Source organism: Zalophus californianus, chromosome 6 (assembly GCF_009762305.2).
Source record: "Zalophus californianus isolate mZalCal1 chromosome 6, mZalCal1.pri.v2, whole genome shotgun sequence".
NCBI classification, from domain to species: domain Eukaryota; kingdom Metazoa; phylum Chordata; class Mammalia; order Carnivora; family Otariidae; genus Zalophus; species Zalophus californianus.
Window position 1 is genome coordinate 24,443,564 of NC_045600.1, and position 10,434 is coordinate 24,453,997.

General features: G+C 40.9%; 1 long non-coding RNA gene and 1 pseudogene across 1 annotated transcript; one reads left to right on the top strand and one right to left on the bottom strand.

Moving 5' to 3' along the window:
• Positions 1-2,131: 2,131 nt before the first annotated feature.
• LOC113908769 lies at positions 2,132-3,658 on the top strand. Its single transcript, XR_003515589.1, has 3 exons — positions 2,132-2,193; positions 2,733-2,824; positions 3,604-3,658. It is a non-coding gene; the product is annotated as an uncharacterized LOC113908769 (long non-coding RNA).
• A 4,874-nt stretch (positions 3,659-8,532) lies between these two features.
• LOC113909344 lies at positions 8,533-9,022 on the bottom strand (annotated as a pseudogene).
• Between the last annotated feature and the right edge of the window lie 1,412 nt (positions 9,023-10,434).

The following is a 10,434-nucleotide window of genomic DNA, read 5'->3' on the forward strand; positions in this document are numbered from 1 at the left end:
TGTCAGTTACGTAATTGTGGGACCTAGTACAAAATCGGAAGTACCAAGAATTGCAAGAAAGTACCAAGATTTGCAAGACAGTGATGGCAAAGCATTAACCCAAGTGCAACTCACATGGGCTCCAAGCCCACCAGTCCAACCCTGCACTTTCACCCTTTTGTCTTATTTCTCAGTTTGTTCAGAACTTTGATAAGAAAAAGAGTATTATTTATCGGGCCCCTTCGAATCCCACCAACACCTAACATAAATTTTCAGAAGCTACCCTTTTCCTTCCCTTGTCCATCCTTCAGTGCATTCACGCACATGCCTACACAGTTCTCCAACTCATGTCAACATAGCTTCCAATCACCCTTATAGTTCCAGATCTTCATCAAAATTACAGAAATGAATATACAGAATATTGGCTTTGGCATATACAGACTTGGGTTCTGATTTTCCCTCTACTGTTCACTAGCATAGGATTTGAGTCAGTTACAGGTCCTCCAAGGAGATCCAGTTTCCTCATGTGCAAGGTGAGGCCAATGACAATGTATGTTAGGTTCTTGGCACACTAGAGAAAGTGAATAGTTTTTGAAGGAATATCATAGTCATATCTATTCATCTCTTCCCTCTTTCCTTCTTTCCTTCCTTCCCTTTATTAAACTGTCATCAAGTGCTCCATTGCCAGGCACTGAGGTAGGTGTTGAAATTACAGGATTTATAAAACACAATCCCTTCCCCATCAATGAAGAGGACGTTATTCCTGTGAGAGTTTTTTTTTTTAAGTGTCTTAGGTTGTTTGTTTTTTTAAGATTTTATTTATTTATTAGAGAGAGAGAGAGCGCGCATAAGCGGGCGGAGGGGCAGGCCGAGGGGCAGGCCGAGGGAGAGGGAGAAGCAGGCTCCCCGCTGACCAGAGTGCCTGACTCAGGACTCCATCCCAGGACCCTGGGATCATGACCTGAGCTGAAGGCAGATGCCTAACGACTGAGCCACCCAGGCGCCCCATTAGGTTTTGTTTTTTAAAGCTTTATTGAGATGTAATTTATATACCTTAAACTTCAACACCTATAGTATACAATGCAGTGGTTTTAGTACTTACAGAGTTGCACAACCACTACCATAATTTAATTGTAGAACATCTTCATGGTCCCAGATAGAAACCTTGCATCCCAATCCCACCTTCCTCCCCTTACCCTCCCCCCACCCCACACCCCAGCCTAAGGCAATCACTAATTTATTTTTGTCTCTGATTTGCCTGTTCTGGACCAATATGTAGTCTTTTTATCTGGCTTTTCTCACTTAGCATAATGTTTTCAAGTTTCATGTATGTTGCAGCATGTGTATTTCATTCCTTTTTATTCCATTGTATGGATAGATGACCCTTTGTTTATCCATTCATCAGGTGATACGTACATTTGAGTTGTTTCTGCATTTTAGATATTACACATAATGCTGCTATGAAGATTTGAATACAAGTTTTTATGTTGGCGTATGTTTTCATCTCTCCTGGGTAGGTCCCTAGAGGAATGGAACTGTATAATCATATGCTAACTCTATATTTAACATTTTGAGGACCTGCCAAATTGTTTTACAAAGCTACTGCACCATTCTACATTCCCACCAGGACTGTATGAGGATTCCAATTCCTCCATATCCTCACTAACATTTGTTGTGTGGCTTTTAATTTTAGCTATCCTAGTGGGTATGACCTGGTATCTCATTGTGGTTTTGACTGACATTTCCTTAACGACTAATGAAGTTGAGTGTGCTTCCATTTGCTTATTAGTCATTTGCTTTTCTTTCTTTCTTTCTTTCTTTCTTTCTTTCTTTCTTTCTTTCTTTCTTTCTTTCTTTCTTTTTCTTTTGTTCCCTTTATTTTCTTGGTTCTGGAATTTTTTTAATTAGGTTTTTTGGATAAATGTCTATTCAAGTCCTTTGCCCATTTGAAAATAGGGTGCCTTTTTTGGTTGTCTTTTTATTATTAAGTTATGAGAGTTCTTTACATATGTGATACAAGTCTCTTATCAGATATATGATTTGCAAATAAATATTTTCTTCCATTCTATGGGTTGTTTTTTCACTTTAATTTTTTTTTTTTTTTTTAAGAGGCTCCACACCCAGCATGGAGCCCAACATGGGGCTTGAACTCACAACACTGGGATCAAGACCTGAGCTGAGATCAAGAGTCAGACATTTAACTGGACCACCCAGGTGCCCTGTTTTTTCACTTTCTTAATGGTGTCCTTCCGAGAACAAAAGTTCTTAAATTTGATGAAATCCAATGTATATATTTTTACTTTGGTTGCTTATGCTTTTGGTGTCATATCTAAAACCATTGCCTAATCCATGGATGTGAAGATTTATACCTATATTTTCTTCTAAGAATTTTATAATTTTATAGTGCTTACTTTTAGTTCCTTGATACATTTGACTTAATTTTTGTATATGGTTAGGGGTCTAATTTCATTATTTTGCATGTGGATATCTAGTTGTACCAGCACCATTTGTTGGAAAGATCATTCTTTTCGTCCTTCAGTTGTCCAGGCACTCTTGTTGAAAATCAAGTGATTGTCAATATCAGGGTTTACTTCTGGATTCTGAATTTTATTCCATTGTTTATGCCTATTCTAATGCTAGCACACTATCTTGATTATTGCAGCTGTATGGTAAAGTTCTGAAATCAGGCGGTGTAAGTCCTAATTTTGTTCTTTATCAAGACTGTTTTGACTGGGTGCCTTGCCATTCCCTAGGAATTTTAGGATCAGCTTGTCAATGTCTCCAAAAAACACAGCTGGGATTTGGATGGAGAGGGCACTGAATTAGCAGTGTCATCTTCACAATAGTAAGTCTTTCAATCCCTGAAATGGGATATCTTTGCATTATTTAGATTACATTTTTTCAGTAATATTTTGTAGTTTTCAGTGTATAAACCTTGCACTTTTCTGTTAATTTTTTTAAAAGATTTATTTCTTTATATGAGAGAGTGGGAGGAGGGGCAGAGGGAGAGAGAGAATCCTGAAGCAGACTCCCCTCTGGGTGCTGAGCCCAATGCGGGGCTCAGTCCCAGGATCCTGAGATCAGGATGTGAGCTGAAATCAAGAGTCACTCACTCGGGGCGCCTGGGTGGCTCAGTTGTTGAGTGTCTGCCTTCAGCTCAGGTGATGATCCCAGGGTCCTGGGTTCGAGCCCCGCATCGGGCTCCCTGCTCGGTGGGAGGCCTGCTTCTCCCTCTCTCACTCTCCGGAGCTTGTGTTCCCTCTCTCGCTGTGTCTCTGTCAAATAAAATCTTAAAAAAAAAAAAAAGAGTCACTCACTTAACCGAGTCACCCAAGTGCCCCTTTTGTTGTTTTTTTCTCTCTATTTTAGTCTTTGACGGGCTGTTTAATAGAATTGTTTTCTTAATTTCATTTTGAGAATGTTTACTAGAATATAGAAATACTATTGATTTTTGTTTATTAACCTTATATCCTGACACCTTTGTATTTAACTTATCTATTAATACTGACCATTTGTTAGTGTATCCTTGGTATTTTCTATGTATAAGATTGTGTCACCAGCAAATAGAGATTCTTATACTTCTTCCTTTCTAATCTGGATGACTTTTATTTCATTTTGTTGCAGAAGGAGTGGGAAAGAGAATCTCAAGCAGACTCCCCACTGCAGAGCCCACTGCAGGGCTTGATCTCACAACCCTGAGATGGTGACCCTACCCAAAATCAAGAGTCGGATGTTCAACCGACTGAGCCACCCAGGAGTCCCTGTCCTTTATTCTATTAAAATAATGTATTATGTTAATTTTTTAAAATGTTAAACATTAAAGCAACCTTGTAGTCCCACTCTGTCATTGGGTTTTTAATTATTATAATTATAAATAGATTCTTTTTTAAACACTGAAAAGTAGAAAAAAATTTTTAAAAACTGAAAAGTAGGGGGGCACCTGGGTGGTTCAGTCCATTAAGTGTCTGCCTTCAGCTCAGGTCGTGATTCCAGGGTCCTGGGATTGAGCCCCACGTCAGGCTCCCTGCTCAGTGGGGAGTCGGCTTCTCTCTCTCCCTCTGCCTCTACCCCACTGCGTTGGGCTTGCTCTCTCTCTCTCTCAAATAAATAAAGAAAATCTTAAAAAAAAAAAAAAAACCATTGAATCATCACAACCTGAACACAGAATTCTTGGGTCTGATTCTTTGGGATACAGATGCATGAAAAGATACATAAGTAACCCAACAAATTAACTGAGTATGTTTCACTAGTTTCTATTAGTGGATGAGAAAACAAATGTAAGTGGGTACACAAATACCTTGAATGTAAAATGACACATGTTGAGTGCTATATACTTCATTACGGGACTGTAGCATGAAAACTACTCCTCTAGGACCCTGCTCCAGAAAAAACAAGCAGCTGTGTCGTCTGCCCACATTCTAGGCTGTTTTGTATCTTGGTGACTGCTCATGCTGCCCATTTTGCCCCAAATTTTCTTCCCATCTTTCTTTCACTATTTTTTTTTCTTATTATTCCTGGAAGGTCATATATCAATATATATTATTAGTGGTTTTAATTTCTTCCCCTTTTATCTTCCCCTTTTCTTTTGTTTATATTATATTCTAACTTTCCTACATTAAATATATGTTGCTTTTGTAATAGAAACAAACATTACTAAAAAAAAAGAGTCCACCTGGGGGTCCGCAAGAGCTGCGTCTGGAGTGCCCAAGGAGCTAGGTGCCAGAATGTCGGAAGCAGGGCCTGTGACTTGAGACAAAGCAGTGCACTGGGGCATCACAGGTACCAATGGCTCCTCCTTTGCACTCTTCCATTGTCTTATTTTTATTTTTTTTAAGATTTTATTTCTAAGTAATCCCTACACCCGATATGGGGCTCAAACTCACAACCCCAAGGTCAAGTGTCGCATGCTCTTCCAACTGAGGCAGCCGGGTGCCCCTCTTCCATTGTCTTAAACAACAGCTCAGGGTTTCTGTTACATAAAATTTAGATAATGCAAACTAGTGTATTGACAGAAAGGGATGGAGAAAGGTGGTGAAGGAGGGAGGGATTCCAAGATATACTTTGAGGCTGTTGGAATATTTTCATTATTTGGATTGTGGAGATGACTTCACAGGTGTGTACATATTCAAAGCTCATCTTACACTTAAATATATATAGTTTATATGATGTCAATTATACATCAATAATGTTGTAAAAAAAGTTCTCCTGAGGGACAGTAATACTTAGGGTGCTTTAAGTTCCAACTTAAAAAAAATTCAAGTGGCATAAACAATTAAGGAAAATTTCTTGCCTCAGTATAACTGAAATATCTAGATGTAAGCTTCAGGCATGGTTTGATCAGAGCACCCCCTCCACATGTCCGTGAGCCACTCTGCTCACTTCCTGATGTTGGCTTCATCCTTACACAAGTTTTCTTTCTGGTAGCCAAATGGCTGCAGCAGTTATAAGCTTCACATTCATATAGCACACCTTCCAGGAGAATAGATAGGTTTCCTTCCTCCACTCACTGAACCCAAATCTCCAGTCTTACCACGATTGAATCAACTAAGCTTTGTATGTCCATAAATCTGTCACCATGGCAAGGGCCTGGGCAGTAGTTAACCCCAGTCTAAATATATGACTACTAACCAGTGAAGGAAGAGTGAATGAATGATAGAGAAACAACCCACTGAAATGCTAGCTATGGGTTGGCAAATCAGTATGGAATGGTCAACATGAGGAAAGTCAAGATTGGATTGAGAGCTCCTGGCTGGCTCAGTGGGTAGACTCTTGATCTCAGGCTGCTGAGTTCAAGCTCCATGTTGGGCATGGAGCCTACTTAAAAAAAAAATAGCTATGCAAATCTCATCACTCCATAGGATATGTATGCCACCCTGCCTAGGAATGAATGAACCTTCTAACTTATGTCATTTTTCCCTTAACTTTTTTTTTTTTAACTGAGGTATCCTTTACATATACAATTCAATTATATCATTTAAAACTGACAATACCTAACATATTCAGAGGTAGTATGGTTGTCTGTGAGTCCTCTGTCATTATTTATGCTCCCTGTGAGAGTAAATTCTCAGTTTGTAGAGATGATATTTCTATTTTTCTGATACAACTACATACACAGAGGTTGTTTATTAATTGCTTTGGGATGATGATTTAATGAAGATGAAAATGATAAGATACCAATCACTTTAATCAGTTTAAATAAATATAAATTTGGAGTAAATTTTGGAGGTTGGATTTGGGGAGGAGGGAAAGTCTAAAATTGGTATTTCTTAATAATGTCTTCTAAAAGCGGTGAGAATCTCCTAGGCATTCTTACCTCCTGCTGCTTATTGTTATCGTCATACCCAACATGAGCAGTATATCTGTTGTTTATGCCTACCCAGCACCCTTTTTTTCTGGAAACAGCACCTATCTCTCCCATTCCAGAAACCACTGGTCTCCCCTTCTCAGAGCTCTTGCCTCAGACCTGAGGGAGTGAGTGGGCACAAGACTCAGGCATGGCCAATCAATTCAACATCCGCCTGACGCATGTGACCTGAGCTGGGCCAATGGGAACTTCGCTAGGACCCTCACTCAGAGTCCAGAAAGGAAGCACTCTCTCTCAGCTGAGATTTTAAGGCTGGTTGAATGCAAGCTTGCCAGCCATGAGCCCTCTTTACCATGACATGGTGACCCCTTATGTGTGAATGAAGCCAACTCAGAGGGACACCAAGCCAAGAATGGAGATGGATTCCTGATGGCATGGTTTGAGCATATGAATCCAGTTAGAGCTATACCCTACTCTTTTTGGTTATGTGAGCCAATAAATCTCCTTTATACTTAATCCAATTTGAATTCAGTTTCAAAACTTGCAACTCAAAAAGCTTTGACTAATAGCACCACCATTATAATGGTTATCTGCAGCACTACCCCTTCTTCCTGGAGCCAGAAGCAAAAGTCCACTTCCTGAAGCAGAACCTCAGATGACTGCGACAGTCAACTGAGTGAATACCCACAGGAAGTCCAGGGTGGCAGTGTGGGGTGTGGTGGTTGAGTGGGAGGCTTGGAGGTGCTTTTAGGGCAGAGGAAACACACACGCAGATAGCTACCGTTGAGACACAGGCTCTACCTGCCTATTCCTGGAGCACTCATCTGTCTTCTCTCCCAGCTCCAGCTGCAAATACTTTGATAGACACAGATTTTTATTTAAAGATTTTATTTATTTATTTGAGAGAAAGAGAAAGAGAGGGAGCATAAGCAAGGGGAGCTGCAGGCAGAGGGAGAGGGAGAAGCTGACCCCCTGCTGAGCAGGCAGCCTGATGAGGGTCTCTATCCCAGGATCCTGAGATCATGACCTGAGCCAAAGGCAGACCCTTAACCAATTGAGCCACCCAGGAGTCCCTTGTTAGACACAGATTAAAATCACTCTACTGGGTGCTTTGCAGGCACCCTGAGCCAATCAGGTTTAAAGTTTCCTATTTGCTATTAAAGTTTCATATTTGCATGCAATCATTCCTTTAAACAGCCCAGGCTTTAAAATAATAATGCAATTCCAAGCTCTTGTCCCAGGGCCTACTCAGTTTTGTGGGTGCAAATATTGCCACTGAAAATGGTCCAAAAATGTTATCCAAGTTTTCTGGCAAAAGTAGGGCCAGAAACTCAGGGAGAGAATCAGACTCTTTCACTCACTGTATTAGGTTAGGAGTAGTAAAAAGGGAAACAACAAACCCATTTCTTGTCAATCAAGACCATAAGCTCCACAAGTGCAGAGATTATGTTTCTTTCTGTTTATCATTGCATTTTTTTCTCATTTTCAAGTTTATACTCTTTTTGTTTTTCAAAAAGGAAATAAACAGGCATATATATTTGTGAGTACAGAAAAGAAACCATTTTGCTAGGGAATGGTTTTCTAATAATATCTATATAAGAGGCTAAAGCTGTAAACATTTACCATGTCGGTATTGAGAAGCTATGCAGAGTATTACCATGTGGGGTCACGATTGCACAGAGGTCCATGTGTCCCCTCACTAAACAGGCATGACTCCACATTCTGACCTCCCGTCGTGGGTCTCCCTAGGAACTCTGCTGCACACAATGTAAAGATAAAACCTGACACTCTTTATTTTTTTAAAACCTAACACTCTTTAAAAAAAAAATCAAATCTTGGGGCGCCTGGGTGGCTCAGTCGTTAAGCGTCTGCCTTCGACTCAGGTCATGATCCCAGGGTCCTGGGATCAAGTCCCACATCAGGCTCCCTGCTCAGCGGGAAGCCTGCTTCTCTCTCTCCCTCTTCCTGCCGCTTTGCCTACTTGTGCTCTCTCTCTGTCAAATAAATAAATAAAATCTTAAAAAAAAAAAACCTTTATAAAGAAAAAAACAAAACCTAACACTCTTGGGGGAGAATGAGATCTAAAAGGAACAATAATTTTTCAAAATAACCTGGAAAACATCAGGATGAGATGTTTCCATCAAGGAGGGCGTTCTGGAAGCTCCTTTTTAAGTCATAGCACCTAACCATAAATCCTCAGGTGACAAGGTCAATCCTGGACGACCCAGCGGAAGGTTGTCTTTTTGCCATTAGAAGTTAGTTTTTGCCTCTGGTTTTCCAACGATCAAATCAAATCCCAGTTTCCCAGGGGTTTTTGTGCCATCAACCGCCTCTCCAATCTGCATTCTAAATAGTCTTTTTTTTCTGAGATTTTCTTTCTTTCTTTCTTTCTTTATTAGAGAGCAAGAGAGAGAGAAACAGCATGAGAGGGGAGAGGGTCAGAGGGAGAAGCAGGCTCCCCACTGAGCCGGGAGCCTGATGCAGGGCTCGATCCTAGGACTCCGGGATCATGACCTGAGCCGAAGGTAGTCGCTTAACCAACTGAGCCACCCAGGTGCCCCTCTAAATAGTCTTTTGATTCATTTCTGCACAAAGCATTTTTGAATTTATCAGTGAGATACTTGATGAATTTCTCTTTAAAGCTTTTACGTTCACCAAAGTGATCCAGTGGGAAGCTGCCCGTGTCTGGTGCTGTGGCTGGAAGCTCTCGTACCCAAAATTCATGGCTGTTGACCTCATTGTATTTTTTTTTAATTAAACTCTATCCCTCACATGGGGCTCGAACTCACAACCCTAAGATCAAGAGTCACATGCTGTACCAACTAAGCCAGCCAGGCGCCCTATCATTGTATTTGTAGTACCTGATGTAATAACATGATGCCCAGAAAAGGTAGTTGTTGAATGACTGGCCAAATACAAAAATGAACAAGCATGAAAAGTTTGGAAAGGAGGGCGCCTGGGTGGTTGAGTCAGTGAAGTGTCTGCCTTCAGCTCAGGTCATGGTTCCAGGGTCTTGGGATCGAGCCCCGTGTCGGGCTCCCTGCTCAGTGGGGAGTCTGCTTCTCCCTCTACCCTTCCCTTCTGCTTGTGCTTTCTCTCTCTCTCTCTCAAATAAATAAATAAAATCTTAAGAAAGAAAGAAAGAAAGAAAGAAAGAAAGAAAGAAAGAAAGAAAGAAAGAAAGAAAGAAAAAGAAAGAAAGAAAGAAAGAAAGAAAGAAAGAAAGAAAGAAAGAAAGAAAGAAAGAAAGAAAAAGAAAGAAAGAAAGGAAGAAAGAAAGAAAGAAAGAAAGAAAAAGAAAGAAAGAAAGAAAAGGAAAGAAAAAGAAAGAAAGAAAGGAAGGAAGGAAGGGAGGAAGGAAGGAAGAAGGAAGGAAAGAAAGAAAGAAAAAGAAAAAAAGAAAAGCTTGGAAAGGAAAGACCAAGTGATGATCTCAGGGCCAGGATCAAATAATTACCTCTGAGTTATCCAGCCCTAGCTTTTGTACTGAAGCAGAGTACCTCGAAAGGGCCCCTTTTCCCTTATGAATCTTTTGCAGTCTTAACAGACATTCATGATTTCTTCCTGCCCAGTGTCCACTCCCTTTTTCTACGAGGTCCCCAATTTCCTTTTGGGAAATCACCTCTCTTCATTTCGCACCCTCTTTTTGGGAGGGTGAATTTTGGAAAGCAGCTCTCACCATGAAAGGGTGCCCCCCTTCAGCCCCTACACATATGGACCCATGTGACCTAAACTCAGCCAATCAGATGCTCTCTCCTGGGACTTTAACTCTTGGGCAAGTGACCCAAGATGGTAAATGTGGTTGGAGCTCATTTCTTTTGGTGGTGGTATACTCATCAGAGAGTTTCTGCCATAAACCCTCCTGAGGCCCTTGCTGCCCAGCCTTCTGGAGAACCTCTTACTCCTGACTTTGTCTAAGCCCAGTCCTCCAGCCTTCAGCCACGTCACTGAGCTGCTAATAACCTTCCAATGAATGAACTCGCATCCATGCAACCAAGACCCCTGATGGAGCAGACTGCCTGCTCCTCTGGCTAAATAGCCTGCTTTCTCTCACTTCATTTCTCTTCCTAGGCAGTCTTGCATGGCTCTTTAAAAATGCTATACTGGGGGTGCCTGGCTGGCTCAGTTGATAAAGCAGGCAACTCTTGATC